Source organism: Protopterus annectens, chromosome 7.part1, assembly GCF_019279795.1.
Source record: "Protopterus annectens isolate FY-2018-M chromosome 7.part1, PAN1.0, whole genome shotgun sequence".
Classification (NCBI taxonomy): domain Eukaryota; kingdom Metazoa; phylum Chordata; order Ceratodontiformes; family Protopteridae; genus Protopterus; species Protopterus annectens.
The window spans coordinates 395,749,037-395,765,343 of NC_056740.1; the positions used below are offsets into that span (position 1 = coordinate 395,749,037).

General features: G+C 37.8%; 1 protein-coding gene across 1 annotated transcript in view; it reads right to left on the minus strand.

The window, feature by feature from the left end:
* Positions 1-16,307, minus strand: part of POC1A (POC1 centriolar protein A) — a 1,972,436-nt gene that overhangs the window by 283,879 nt on the left and 1,672,250 nt on the right. The window lies entirely within an intron of this gene.

A 16,307-nucleotide genomic window follows, 5' to 3' on the forward strand; every position in this document is an offset into this window, starting at 1 on the left:
TATTGGAATAAGCAGTTATTCATTCTTAATGTCCAACATGAGGATGCTTCTGTGAATGGAGGAGCCTATTTTAATGTTACCATTCCAAAAATGCTGGTGACAACATTAAAGTTTCATTTTGCCAAGTCCAAAACTAATTTCAGGGTGATGTCCTGCCTTGGAACCCGTAGTAATTAAAAATAAATCTGTGCAGTCTTGTGGGGTGGCCAACAGAATCTAGATCCTAGCCAACATTTATTGGACTCCTAGCTTAGGACTAAAAACTGCTAAAAAAAAAAATCTTGATCATATTACTAATGCTTGTAAAGGTAACCTTATTATAGGTAGGGACTTTAACTGTATATTAGCGCTGACACCACTAATGAATGTCCTTTAAGACTCTCTCCTACAGCCAAACTTTTAAAAAAACTAGACTGAGACTCTTAATTTATTTGATACATTTACAATTAAGGATCCTACCTCTTTGAAGTTTTCTCACTTAGATTATAGATTCAAAACACAGAATGATAGAATCTTAATCTCCAATGATGTAAGGTTGAATATTTCCTCTTTTAAAATCTTTCCGTGTTCCATCTCAGATCAAGACACACTCTCCCTTGAATTTCAAATTAATTATAAAAGACTTATCCCTATAACTAATCCCAGCCTATGATATCAAAACGGACTTCAAACCTTGGTTCATGCCTGAGATACAATGTTTCCTAGAGACAAACCTCACTCCAGAATCTAACAAAATGATGGTATGAGATGCATTAAAGTCCTATCTCTACTGTAAAATAATAACATGTTTCAGAAACAAACAGAAGAAATGGGATCTAGAATTACAAAGCATTCAATCTCAACTGTAATATCAAGTCTAAATCATCCCAACTTACCCCTGATGAGGCAAATAAAGTTGAAAATCTTAACAATATTCAGATATCATGTCCCATAAAACTAATCTAGCACTAGAAAGACTTAAATTATTATGCGTCATCCCCTAAGCATATGCATAATTTATAGATATGAGCAAAATTACACTCCAAATCAATTATAACCAAACTTTTACATGAAGGTTCCAATAAATATGCATCGACTTAGGTGATATCTTAGAAGCCTTCAAATTTCACTATACTAAACATTTTGTTTCTAATCACGCAATTAGCGACCATATTAAATCAGACATTCCTTCACTCAATCAGCAAAGATTCCGAAGAACCTAGATACAGTTCTTGAAGCACAAATCTCACTAGAGGAGATTACGCAAAAAATTTAAAAATTTAAACCCAACAAAGCCTCTGGGATGGACGGTATAATCACAGAAATATATAAATTGTTTTCCATATCTGTACTGCCCAATCAAATGGTATTATACCACCTTCGCGGAGATATTCTTTAATCTCACCCATATTAAAAGCCAATAAGGATCCTCACTTTGGTAGTTTATATTGGTCTATCTCATTATTAAATAATGATTATAAAATCTTTATGTTTATTTTTGTAGAGAGACTGAAGTTTCCATTAATGCAAATAATAAAGGATGATCAATCATGTTTTATACATAAAATACACACATATGTTAATATTAAAAGGATTTTAGCACTTATTTAACACTTAAACAAGGAAAATGAAAAAGCATTACTGATTAGTTTGGATATAGAGAAGGCCTTTGATTCCATCAGCTGGGAATATTTGTTTGAAGTGCTGCACTATTTCAAATTTCCATCCTCTTTTACCTCTTTAATTAAAAATATATATCAAAACAATGTAGCTTATGTTAAACTGGGCCCCTTTTCCTCTGAATTTATCCAAATAACCAAAGGTACCAAGCAGAGATGTCCCTTATCCCCCATTTTATTTGCATTAGCCACTGAAATCTTTGCTGCCATTATTCATGACAGTTCAAAATCCATAGGTATAGATATTTACAAACAATATAACTCCAAGATAATGCTTTTTGCAGACGATGTCTTACTCACATTAATTAACTCACAGTCAGTTTTACTAGAATTAGATTCTGTGGTGAACGATTTCCAGCAGATCTCAGGCCTACATTTTAATAAATAAAAATCCAACACATGTTTTTAAACAAAAAAGGGAATTTACAGTCAGTCAATCATCATATTATTGACACACTCTCAGATTCTCTAAACTACCTAGGAATAACTTTATGTAATTCTATAGAAAATACAATGCATTGAAATTATAAAAACATTATAGACTTAATAAACAAGCATATATGAACCTATAATCTTGATGAGTAGATGGGAGATCATAGGTTTACCCCGGGTATCACTTCTGTGTCACTGTTAGACAGAGGCACAGTATACTAACCTCGAAAAAGGGCATAACAAAATTAATTTAAAATGGGTGGCGAAAGCCAAACACACTCTGGCTAGGCTTATAAATGCCCTAGGGCAGATAGCCTAGTATGAACCTATGAACCTATAACCTATAATAACTGAAATAACACCTTAATAACCTTTTAGGATGGGTTACAACTAGTTAAAATTATTCTTCTACCAAAAATACTCTATGTGGTTCTAGTTCTAATTTTTTCTATAATAAATTTATTTTATTTATTTATTTTTATTTAACATTTGTTTACAGGGAAAGTCCAAATTGGACAAAGCCAATTTTCGGAGGAGGCCCGGGGAGAAACTCTTCAGATGCATGTCTTTGCCATGTGGGAGGAAACTGGAGCATCCGGAGGAAACCCACATGACTTCAGGGAGGACATGCAGACTCGGCAGAGAATCAAATTAGAGAACCTCTTGCTGTGAGGCGACAACGCTACCACTGCACCACTGTGCCATCCTGAAATTCCTTTGGTTTCCCAAGAGAAACAGAATTGCTTTTAGCCATCATATTAGGTTTTGTAAGCAAGGAGGCATTAAGTTCTCATTTCAGCTCAGTCATTAGTGAAAACCCCTCCTTACCCAAACTCCCACTAAATAGTCATTTTAACAAGTTCTGGATCTTCTTATGACACATTATTCAAAATAACACTGCTAAACCCATCAAATTAAACTCAGAAAATCACCTTATTAATTTTTTTTTAGAAAGTTTGTTAGCTCCAATGCGGACATTAAGGCTTGGTTTGAAATATTAACCCGTTTTAAAATCACAAGACACTTCCCTGATAAAATACATCTTAATATTCCAGATTATTAGGAAACTAAGAATTTCATATGCTGGTATCAATGCATACATTATGTCAAAGTTTTAGACTTTGATATCCTTATCAAAAAGTATGATTTGCCTTTTCAGAACTGGTTAATCTTACAAAGTAACCAGTAACCAGAATGAAAACACATAGTTCCAAATTGGAAACACCACAGACCACTGAAATCCAAGAATTTATTCCACTTCACAAAAACAGAATAAGTTTAGTGCTTTCATCCAACAATATTAGGACTTTATCAGAACACTTCATTTTTACAACCCAACCCTTTTATACTACCCAATTACATAATTAACACAATTCATTAATTTACTAACAACCTACCATATATTTCAGATTTAAAATCATGTGCATGAACTAATAAAACAAAATTAAACTATCCTAAAATATGCTTTAAGCATTCCTGAAATACTCATACTGTCATTTATACCGGGATAATTTGTTGCGTCTAAATGCAATTGCCATTTTAGCTCACAAATGTCCAGGTGCACATCCAAAACTCTACCTTGTACAGCCTTAACTAATTGTTGTAATACTAAAAATTTAAAAACATGCCCATTATGCATTGAGATGGGCCTGCGAAAAGAATTAGTAGCCTTTACATTCCTGATGTCCAACAAATGTTCACTAATTCTATCTTTGAAGCGTCTACATGCCTTTCCAATATAGTATGCTGGACAATATTCACACTTGGCCATATACGCTACATTTTTACTTAAGCAGTTGAAGTGTCCCTGTATATGTATGTTTTTCCCATTTATGTAAAAATTACCTTCAGTCCCCAATATGTACTTACAATAAGTGCACATACCACATTTAAAATGTCCCCGCTTTCTGTTAGTGTTACTTGAAACTGTCCTGCTACCCAGATCTAATATTTCTTTGAAGGACCTATCCCTGCTAAATCTAAATTTTGGGATATTGCCTAGTCTAGTGAGAAAACAAGAATAACATTGACAGGTACAGTGTCAGTTTTACATAGAATTTAACAGAAATGTTTAGAGACAACAAAGAAAGTACAATATACAATAGGCACTTTAGAGAAAAGGAGCAAGTTATTACAATATATTAAAGTTATTTTTTTTTTTTTTGAGGGCAAGGGTCCATCTTTAGTTGATCATTTGAGTATACTTTAATACGTGTACATATGTATGCCCTTACAAAAGAAAAGGAATTATCAAATTATACTCATTGTAGGTAGCTGATGGGTGTTGTTAACAAGCGGGAGTGGGGTCTACGTGGAGACTATAAAATTTAGGGGATGAAATTTGATCTGGGTTTATGTGGTATTAGCCTGGCTTGGTGTAGGTTGGTAACATTTAGGATGTGTTGGGGGATTGAGTTCCAAAGTTTAGAAATGTGGTGGGAGTAGAGGGCATCCCCGGTTGTGTTGTTGCTTTTGGATACTTGGAGGAGTGTTTTGTGTGAGGATCAGAGCTGCCGAATGTTGGCATATGGTTGGAATAATTGTTGTAGGGCTGGGGTTCTGTTTGGCTGGTATATTAGTTGGTGAGTAAAGACAAGTTGAGTATAGGTTAGTTGTTGTGGGAGTTCTAGCCAATTTATTTGTTGTAGAGCAAAGCGGTGGTGGGACTTATATGGGGACCTAGTGGCAAACTAGGCTATTTTATTGTAGGCGGATTCAAGTTTGGTAAGGTCAGTTTTGTTAAGGTTTGTAAAGATGGGAGAAGCGTAGAGATCAGTAGATAAGAGATAAGTCCTGGTGATGCTTGGTCTAGATTGGCTAGTTAGGAAAGGATTAATTTGGTAGAGAGAGAACCTAGTTTGATGTGCGTTTTTTAATTGAGAGAGGTGTAGGTCGAATTTTAATTTGCTATTAATTGTGACACCTAGTAATTTGGTATGTGAGCTGGTGTTTATGACTGTTTTGTTGGAGGAGTAGATTTGAAAAGTGGCTGAGGGGCTGGGTGTTTTGGTGGGGAGAAAGAGAATGAGTTTGGTCTTGTTTGGATTCAGTATGAGGTTAGTGTTAGTTAGCCAGGATTGTAAATTCTAGGAAGGATTGTTGTGTTATAGCCTGTAGTTGTGTTAGAGAGGGGCCGGAGTATATCAGGGTAGAGTCATCTGCATACTGGATGACAGAGGCGAGAGATGTGGATTTATTTACTTGATTTGTGAAGATGGTAAAAAGTAGGGTGCCTAATATGGAACCTTGTGAAACTCCTATGTTAAGAGTGAGCAAAAATGATAGCTCCTGTTACCATCTAACAGCCTGCTGGCGTTTGGTTACACAGCTGTGGAACCAAGCTAGGGAAGAATGACTGAGATGTAATGTGGCCATCACACCTCTGTCAAATGCCTTTGAGAGATCTAGAAAGATGGATGAGATATATTTATTCTGATTTCTGTGTTCATTTATTAGGTTAGTAAAACTGAGGAGGGTGGTTTTGGTGCTGTGGTGGGGGCGAAAACCATGCTGTGTGCTTGATAGGAGGTTATTGGAGAGAAGGTAGTTTAGAAGCTGGGAGTGAATACATTTTTCTAGTATTTTGGAGAGGGTGAAAGAATGTCAATGGGCCTGTAATTAGTAAGCTTGGTAGAGTTGCCACCTTTATGCAGTGGGGTGATATAGGAGACTTTCCAGATTAGTGGGACATGGTTCTCGAAGACAGAGTGATTGATGAGGACAGAAATGGAGTAGGCTATGACTTCAGAGGCAGCTTTGAGGAATTCTGATAGGAGGTTGTCAGCAGCTAGGTTGGTGGGCTTGAGCTAACTGAGTAGTTTTTTTATGGTATGGGTTGGGACGGGGTTAAAGGAGAAGGAGCTTACACCCTCATTGTTGGCTACAGGGATTGTAGTAGTGATGTTTTGGTCATAGTCAATAAGTGAGTGAATTGCGTTTATGAAAACGGAATTGAATTGTGTAGCGATGTTATCATTTGATGGGGGTGTGGTAGGATTGGGGGTGGAAGTACTACCAGGTTGCAGGAGTTTGTTTCTAGTGCCACAGAATTTTTTTGGGTTGTTTTTGTTTATTTGCTGTGCAGTGATGCACTAGGCTTTTTTGTCGACTTTTATCTGGGATTTGGCTTTATTCCTAAGTTGTTTGAAAAGTAGAAGGTTGTCATTGCTTTTGTTAGTTAACCAGTGTTCCCATGCCTGTCCCCTTTCTTTTAGTAGGTCTTTGGTGTTGTTTGTAAGCCTGGGTGTGTGGTGATATTTTATTCTAGCTATTCTGCAGGGGGTCAGGCTGTTTAAGATGTTGAGGAAGGTGATGTTAAAGTGTTGAACAGCGTCATCTAGTGGTAGTGTTTTGAGGGGGGGACCAGTTAATTTGTTGGAGGAGGGAGTTGAAAGTGTGGGTATTACATTTTTTCTTGTTGCGGATTAGCCTATAGACTACTTGTCTGGGTGGACTAAGATTGTTCCTGATTAGGTATGTGGGTAGGTGGCCACTTATGGTACTGTGGAGGCATCCTGCTAGAAGGGATGTGTTATTTTTATTTGTGAGAGTCCAATCCAGGATGGATTGTCTGTTGGAGGTTTTGTCTTTTCTTGTGGGGTTTTGTATGAGCTAGGAGAAACCATGTAGGTTTATGGAATTGGATGGATTGCTGGAATTATAGGTGGACCAGTCAGTGTTGAGGTCACCCATAATGATAGTTTCTTGATGGAAGGTTGTGGATAGCCAGTGAAGTACATCTTCAACTGTGCTAGTGTTTTCTCCTGGAGGGATATAGATAGCCACTATGACTAGTGTTTTGTTGTTGTTAATACTCAGTTTGGTGATGAGTAATTCCGCATTGTTAGATGTAGGAAATGTGGTGCAGATAACTTCTAGGGCTAGATTTTGCTTAAACATTATTGCTACAACTCCTCCATGTTTATTTTGACAATCGAGTCTATATATGTTGAACCCTGGGGGGAAGTATTTCATTGTTTTTGACATGTGACTTAAGCCAAGTATCAGTCAAAATGGTTATGTCAGGGGAATGCCAGTCAATTAGTGCATGGAGGTCATGGATTTGGTTTAGTATACTTCTTAGATTTATACTAAGGAACAGCAGGGAGTGTTCTTTGGGGTGTGAGGTATGGTGGAGTTAATTGAGATGTAAACGGTAGTTTGTTTATTGGTAGTCTTGGGGCCAGGGTTGGGGTGGATGTCACCACTGAGTTTTAGTTTTGATATATGAAATAAAGTTTTTATAAGTTTACTTAGTTGTTTGTGGTTTCTAAATAGTGGTTAATTTTTGTGTCTGGTTTGGTGGTATTTAAGTGGGAGGTAGTCTATTTCTATGTTTTTGTAGAGGTTGGGTGAAATTAGGAGTTGTAGTGTTGGGTTATGGGCAGTGGAGTGTTGGTGATGGAGTTAGTAGGGTGGTAATATTAGACAGGGCTGTAGAAGTTAAATGATAAAGAATGGCTAGTGTGAATAGGTTGGCTGTGTGGAGAGATAAGACAGTAAATAGTGTTTGTTTTAGTGGATGTAATGATGTGTGTTTTAGTGAATGTAACATTGTGTGCTTTATTAGTGTGTTGAGGTTGTTAGAGTGGGAATAACAGTGTGTGGTTAGAATGCATTATGAGATGTTGGAGTGGGAGGTGATAGTTGTGAGTTTGTAGGTATGTGGCAGAGCAGGGGTTAAATCATATAGGAGGGTGAATATGTGGGAGGTGTTAGAGTAGCTGAATGTGTAGGTGGATATATGTTGTACTGTAATGGTGGGGGAGGGGGGTATAGATTGGCCTGTTTTGATTACAGGGTGTGACAACTGTTAGATGCGTATGAAATAAGAGGGTTGTTTGTATTGATAGCATCAATGTATTGATAGCATTTTGTACAGGTAAACAGGGTAGGGATTGGTAAAAGGTTAATATATGTGTGCTAATGAATGGGTGTTAATTAGGATTAGCGTGGAAATGTGAACTACTTTATAATTCCAAACTCTATAGGTGGTGATTGGTAGAGAAGTATGAGTGGTTACGTTTAGATACATTTGAGTGATTTAGAGGTGGGAGGGAATGGGGATAAGGTAGGGGAGGGTTGTGAAACCCGAGCATTGTGAGGGCAGAATGGAGCAGGCAGAGCCAAGTTCTATGACTGCACAGCAAGGAACAGTCAGTCACTTAGACTACCAGGTACTGTGAAAAGTATCTATGCAGCTAACAATTTTGTAGAATATGAATTCTTAGAGAAATAGAAACCTTATGCCAGGAGTGAGTATGGAGCGGGAGAAATACAGACAAGTGTATTGGGGAGGAGAAGACTTGAGTAAAATAATGATTCCAAACTAGAAAGTACTGAGTTTAGAGAGATCTCTGGTGGTGGTGGTGGTGGGGGGGTACCAGTAGTGTGTACTTCCTGAATACATTCGAATAAAACTTACAATCATAGAAGGGTTAAAGCATTAACATACACTGTAATGTTCCTGTACTTTAGGTAAGCAGGCCACAGACTTTTGCAGATGCAGCTTGCTGGTAGAGAACTGCTATAGGGATGAGTCACAGTGTTTGCATTAGCTGACAACTGTAAATGGAAATAAAAAAGATTAGGAAAAGCTGACAAGGGGACTGCTAGAGGAGGTAGTACAGTATAATTGGTGCAATATAAGAAAGGAGTGGAAGCGAAATAGGAAAAACAGCCTAATAACACTACAGTTATCAAGTTACATTAAAAACTAAGCAGTAATTTGACACTAAAAATATGTTCAAACAAATACAACAAGCATCTAGGCATACATACAGTGTTCAACCAAGATTAATGTACAATATCCAGCTTGGCCTGGGAGAGCAGTCACTGTAATATAGGACAGTACAACTAAAAAACTAATGTCTTTCAGCTTTTCCCGGTTAGGGGTCGCCACAGCAGAACTCCAGTCTGCTAATGATTGGCAGTGGATTTTATGGTGCCAAGGTGCCAGCCTGATGCCCAACCTTCATAGAAGGCACACCCATTCAAGCACGCACCTACCTGCATGTTTTTAAATGTCACTCAACCGCAGGGAGGACATGCAGACTCCACACAGAAGGCACTCCAGCTAAGAATCAAAACGGAAAACCTCTTGCTGTGAGGCGACAACGCTAACCGCTACACCACTGTGGCCTGACAGTGCAACTACAACAGAATATAAAGTACGAGGCATTACTAAACTATAGCAGCTGAATGTCTGCAAACTATAAGGAATTACATTACATCCCAGTTTAAGCATATAGCGAGTAGTTAAATTAGTTTGCTGTTAACTGCTTGATGCAGCGGTTAGCGTTTTCGCCTCACAGCAAGAGGTTCTCAGGTTCGATTCTCAGCTGGAGCATCTTCTGTGTGGAGTCTGCATGTCGAGTGACGTTTAAAGACATGCAGGTAGGTGCGTGCATGAATGGGTGTGCCTTCTTTGAAGGATGGGCGTCGGGCTGGCACCTCTGCACCATAAAAAATCTACTGCCAATTATTAGCAGACCGGAGTTCCACTGTGGCGACTCCTAACCGGGAAAAGCCGAAAGAGCTCATCATCATTAACTTTTAAAGTAGAGCAGTCGGAATACAGCTGATAAAGCACAGTATATTCCTTTAAAACAGTGATAATTACACAATAGTTTCAATACTATGAGGTAAATGATCGGCAAAGTCACAATAAAAACAAACAAAAAAAATAATAATCCAACTTAAAACAGTAATGCATAAGAAGAGGTCAATTTGATATCAAGACAAGGTGTTGAGCATAACCCTTTAAATATATACACATATAAATGGTGATATATCGTACTGCTTATAACAAATAATTGGCACATATTCTGAGAATCCTTGGATTTCTACAGAGAAAAAAATACATTTAATAGAACTTACATGGAGGTCACACTACTGGAAGATGCAAAAACAGCAGGCAGAACAGGCTAGAATAGCTTAAAAGTGGCACCAGTCTAAGTGAGGTGTATTTGAAATGTTCTGCTAGCTTGCAATTAGAGTTTCTGCAGGAGGGGCGGGGTAATATTCAACGAGTGGGAGAGTGAATGACAGATAAACTGCTACTGGATTTTACAGTCCTTAGAGAAAAATAAAAGTGAATGAGAGACAGACCAAGATAAAAAGAAAGGTCTGGCAGTACAGCAGCTAGAATGAAAGGAGATTTATAACTGAGTCGAGTTCAGCAAAGTCAGAAGAAGACAGCAGTAGAAGCAGTGAGGTACAACAGGGGAGCGCAAAAACAGAAATAACTGCAGAGAAGTTCTATGACTGCAAAGCAAGGAACAGTCATTCACTTAGACTAGCAGGTTCTGTGAAAAGTATCTATGCAGCTGACAATTTTGTAGAGTAGAATTCTTAGAGAAATAGAAACCTTATGCCAGGAGTGAGTATGGAGTGGGAGAGAAATATGGACAAGTGTATTGGGAAGAAGAAGACTGTAAAACAATGATTCCAAACTAGAAAGCATTTAGTTTAGAGAGATCTCTGGCGGGGGGTGGAGGTTATCAATAGTGTGCAGTCCCCGAATACATTCCAAAGAAATGTAAAATCATAGATGGGTTAAAGCATGAATATACACTGTAATGTTCTTTTACTTTAAGTAAACCGGCCACATACTTTTGCAGATGCAGCTTGCTGGTAGAGAACTGCTATATGGATTATTTGGGCTAGACGACTACTGTTCTACATGGTGGTCAAAGGAGAAGGTGTTGTCAACCAAGATGCCAAGATCCCAGATTGCTGTGCCCATTAGGAGTTGGGTACTGACAACATTATAAACTGTAAACAAGGAATTTTTACACAATTTAAATTCAGTTTAAGCAATTTTTCTGTATAGCACTGGTCTGTAATGATTAGTTCTTGCTATATGATTTTAAATATGGAGGAGAGTAAACGAGAATACCCAGTTTACAGTTATCTGGAAGTCTGGTCAGCCATAGGCCTGCGATTAAGGTATGGAGGTCAGAAAAGTATATGCCAAAAAGGAGGTGTCTCAACAATGAGTTTTAGGGTACTCCACTAGTTACCTTTTCACTTTCTGAAGTGACACTGACCACTTTAATTACATGTTTTTTATCTTTCAATGAATTTACAATCCATCTAACCATGTATGGGACTACGTTGAAGACTTTTAGATTATTTACAATGCCAGCATGGAGTATAGTGTCAAAGAACTTGGGCACATCTACATAAACTACATGAAATGAATGACCCCCTATTCAAGCCTTTTGTGACCTTTCAGAAGAAATATACTAAATTAAGTAGATATGACCCAACCTTGAGAAAACCAAACTGTTTGGGTCTGGTTGTACGAGTTTTGAATATTGCAGCTTATGAAGTCAGATATAATATGTTTCTTGGTCCTGCAGATTAGGGTAGTTAGGCTGATGGATCTGTGGTAGGGCCCCCTTTTGTGAAGGAAGCATTGCAACATCTGTTTTTTCATACCGCAGGGGCTATGGCTAGACTTAATTGGTTTAGAACACTGCTGGGTGTCATTTTTCAACTTTATAATGTAGAAATACATTTGTAGTTTTGTTTGGCTTCCTATACTGGTTTTAATTTGGGTGTAGCTTTTCCTTCTTGATGACATTTTTGACAGAAGCTTTAATGTGAATAGCTTTTGATTTACTACAGGGCTTTAGAAGTTTTTTTTTTGTTTGTTAGAGACCTTATTTAGAATAGCGGATCACTGAGGTGATTATATTTGGCTTAAAAGGGTCTGCAAGATCTGCATACATGTGCATGTGGGAGTAGAACTCAGTCACAGAAGCAGGAACTAAAAAGCTGCATGAGGGCTGGTGAAATTGCAATTAAACTTGTATAAGAAGGTGTTTTGTTGATGGCATTTTTTTGAAAACTGTGGGGTGGTGGTGTAAAAACATCTATTTAAGGAAAGACCTTTTCTGTCCTCCTTTGCAAAGTTTATTATAATGTCATCTACAGGTTGACTAAAAGGAAAGTTCTGTGCAACAGATGTGTCCAGTAGCTGTCTTTTCATATTCTAAAGACAGTTCTATGATCTAAGGTAATGATACATCATCAGCACAACAGCATACAAGGCTGTCCCAGAAAATGCATCAACAGCATCCTGAGTACAATTCAGTATGTGGCAACCTGTCTTCCAAGTTTATCTTTCATGTCTGATTTTGGTGCTTCCTGTATGCACCCTTGCATTTGACTTAGTACAGAACTTTGATAAGTGGTTACACTGACCACAGAATCAGCTGCTCTGACAGTCTAGTTACTAGCACAAACTATCTTGATTCCACTGATTTCAGGTAGGTGGGCCGATCAATAGACTGTTTTCAGCTACGATCTGGGTCACACAGCAAGCAGAGAATTCTGAGATTACAAACTACATACTATAAGAAAATATGGTTTACATATAGATGCAGTGTATTAGAATCAGGAAAAATAGCTTCTGTTCACTTCAGCTTACAGTTTCCAAGCAATTCTACTAACATAAAATCAAGTCAAATACATTTTAGAAAACATTTAACAAGCAAACAGTTGAGTTGCATACAATGTATTGCTTTCAATATCAGCATACAGAAACATACATTAGAATAAGCTACTTATTTGCAATGACAGAAGGCTCTGCTGCACGAGTTATACAAATCTCGTGTTATCAGCTGGATCTCTGTATTGCCTCTCATGTTTGAGGTTTGTGGTGGAGTATCACAGTGATATGAAATCGTTAAATACACTGGCTGCATTATCTGCATATACCTCTTTGGAGAGAAACAGGGGTCTCCTGTCAGCAATGCAAAAAGTTCACCCATGCGATATACAATTTCTCCTCTCTAAGTCAGCCGGGGACAGTTAGGACATGGTCCAGGTCAGTAAAGGATGAGACTCTGTCTGTCCCTTTTAGAATTCTTCTGACACGGGCGTGGGATTCTTTTCCTTTTTCTCCTCCCCTTTATAACTACTGAAGACAGTGACAGTTTAAGAGAACCTTAGGCCTTGGGGGGGGGAGTGATTGCATGCAGAAACGCACATGTTCACCTGGCTTCATCTTCTTGACTAAAGATCATTCAAACTACTGTCATTATAATCCACCATTTTCTATGCCAATTAATTACAGCCACCTGGCTATGTACACCTCAAATATCCGACTGAGATAACAGCTAAAGTAAAGTATTCCAGTGCACAGTTGTTCTGCACAGCCAGACTAATGGATGTCTAACATGATTATGACAGCAGGGTAAGCTCCGCTCATCCACAGACAGACCCCATACTCAGAACTATACTCCCATTGCTGACTGTGTATATCCCAGATGTCTGTTTGTGGTAAAAATAATAATTATTGACAAAATAATATATTCCGGATTGTTTCATACAAGCAGATAGTATCCCAGGTATTCCAACCCACTTCATATAAATGCTCACTAGTCCTGCAAATCTACAGTGTTTAAACTGATCTAATAATAAAAGGTTAATTACATTCATCTGCAGGCAGGACACTTGGGTGGCCCAGCAGTTATAGCCATCTGCAGAGTACATCTCATCTGACTGTGGTAAAAAATACATTTCAACCTCTTAGAGCAATAATGAGGGGAAAGCCAAACAATAATGAGGGGCAAAGGCCCAGAATGAGGGACAGATTTTAATTATTGTTGTATCCTTAAAATTGCTAAGCAAGAAGCTTTTGCATTAGAATGCATTTATCTGAAGAACATGAAGTCTGAAACTCAAATGTTAATTACTTAGTGACTGCACTCCTCCACAATCCACCTATCTAGCTGCATTGACAGATCTTGAAACTCAATCCCACTTGGCACAAGTTCGATAACTAACTTCCAGACATTTAAATCTCCACTAAAATAATTCCTATTTGAATTCTGGCTTTGCTCTTCCTCCTCTACACTTGGCTAAACGTGCTCTAGTCTCCCTCTACACCTGGCTAACCATGCTCTATTCTTCCTCTACACCTGGCTAAACATGGTCTATATTCCCTTACTCCCTTCCAGCTTCACTAGCTAACTTCATAAATAAAATCTCTATACTTTCCACTCAGCATGAGATAAACAGGTTCATAGGTTGGTACTAGGCTATCAGCCCTAGGGCCTATACAAGCCTAGCCATAACAATTCCCTGGCTATTTATTCCCACACTATTTACTTCCCTGGACCCTTGTCTAGCAGGGTGACACTGACATGATCCCCGGGGTGAATTTCCTTTCTCCCATCCAATCGTCAAGGTTCCTTTTGAAGAGGGCCAAAGAGGCACTCTGCTTGACATGCATGGGCAGTCTATTCCAGAGTCTGGGGAGTCTCTGGGTCATAGTTTCATAGGTTCATACTAGGCTATCTGCCCTAGGGTATTTATAATCCTAGCCAGAGTGTGTTTGGCTTTCGCCACCCATTTTAAATGAATTTTGCTATGCCCTTTTTCGAGGTTAGTATAGGTTCATAGGTTCATACTAGGCTTCCCTCCAGCATGTTTTGTTTATTGTGATGACAAGGTTTAGATCCCTGGAGCGTGTGGCTCTGAGGGATTGGGATTTCTTTAAGTGTAGTATGTCCATTCTAGTATTCATTTTAGACATATTACAAATATTTACTCAATTTTATATTACTTATCTACATTTGAGCATCATTTGCTAATATATATATATATATATATATATATATATATATACATACACACACATTACTAGTCGCCACTCATATTTACTACTCCTGCATTTAATCTATTATTTCCTTATTACTCCCTTGTTTATACTCTTTTATCAGTGTATGTTACATCTTCTATAACATCCTGTCCTCATACCATATTTGTCCATCTACTCCAAGCCTAATTCATGTGTATTTTCCTTCACCCTCCTTTCTCACAGCTTCAACCATCAAAATTCAGTGTACCCTATATATGTCCTGTTACTCTTATGTCTTAATGTCTTTGCAAGTAAATCATTTTTCCTATAGCAAATATATTATTCTGTTCACAGGCCTTTCCCAGTAAATCACTATCTTTAATTTCTTATAGCAGTTACAGTAAACTGATACTCATCTTACATATTACTTATACCTGTGATTGTTTTATTATTGTCTTTACTGGAACTTTTCTCCCTGGGCCTCAGACGAAAACATGCACCATTGCCCGGTCACATTTTCCCAGTAAGCAAATGTCAACAAATAAATAAATACTTAAAATACATAAGTAAATAAGAAAATTACAGGTTTATGAGGAACAGATCAAAATAAGGCAAAGTTTACCACAACTCCTCCCGTGCAAATTGAATCATATAAAAAAGTCAAGGACAGTCTGAAAAACTGAAGACAGTTTCATCTTGGTTTTACACAAGCAGTACTAAAGGTGTATTTCATACCAATGTACATTAGTCCTGTAAAGCCATAATATCAGCTCAGAAAATGACAAGAAGGTAACCTGCTTTCATCCACAGTCAGTCATCTCTATTTAGTGAATGCAACCCTCAATGATTTGTGAGACAACCACAAATTTTATGAGGCACAGACCAATATTATGAGACAACTTTGGGGTCATTCTGTAAAATCATCAGCAGTTTCACATTGGTTTCACACGAACAACACCCAGAGAATAAATATTTCAGCGCATTTCATATAAATGAACACTAGTCATGTAAAGCCAGAATATAAACTAGGCAAACAAAAATAAAATACATTGCAGTCAAAAATATTAGCAAAGACAAGGACATTCTGTGAAATCAGGGACAGTTCCAACATTTTTTCCACAAAGAGTAGTCAGAGAGAAAGTATTCCAATTTATTTCACACAAATGCACACTAGTCCTTAATGCCAGGCTTTAAACAGTGCAAAGGAAGAGAGCAATTTGCTTTTATACACAGACCAGTTACCCCTCAACTCTGGCTGCCTGCCAGCATATTAAAAAAATTGTAAATATTTCAATTACAGAAAAATACATATAGGCTGTTAATGTCAGACCTTACACTGAGCAGATGAAGAGGGACAGCTGTTTTCATCTACAGCACAACTTGCCCCTCGGTCTGGTTATCTGCCAGCATACTAAAAAAGAGAGAATAAATAATCTGATTTATTTCATACCAATTTTGTCTTGTCCCAGATAATTTGTACTGCGACGAAAATTTTGACATATCTTTACTTTTTCAATGCACCCCACACAGCGCTTCTATAAATGTATCTGTAAGCCCACATTTACCCAATAGTCTTTCAGTCTACTCTGTCAAATTAAGTTTTCTCTCTGTCTAGATTGAGA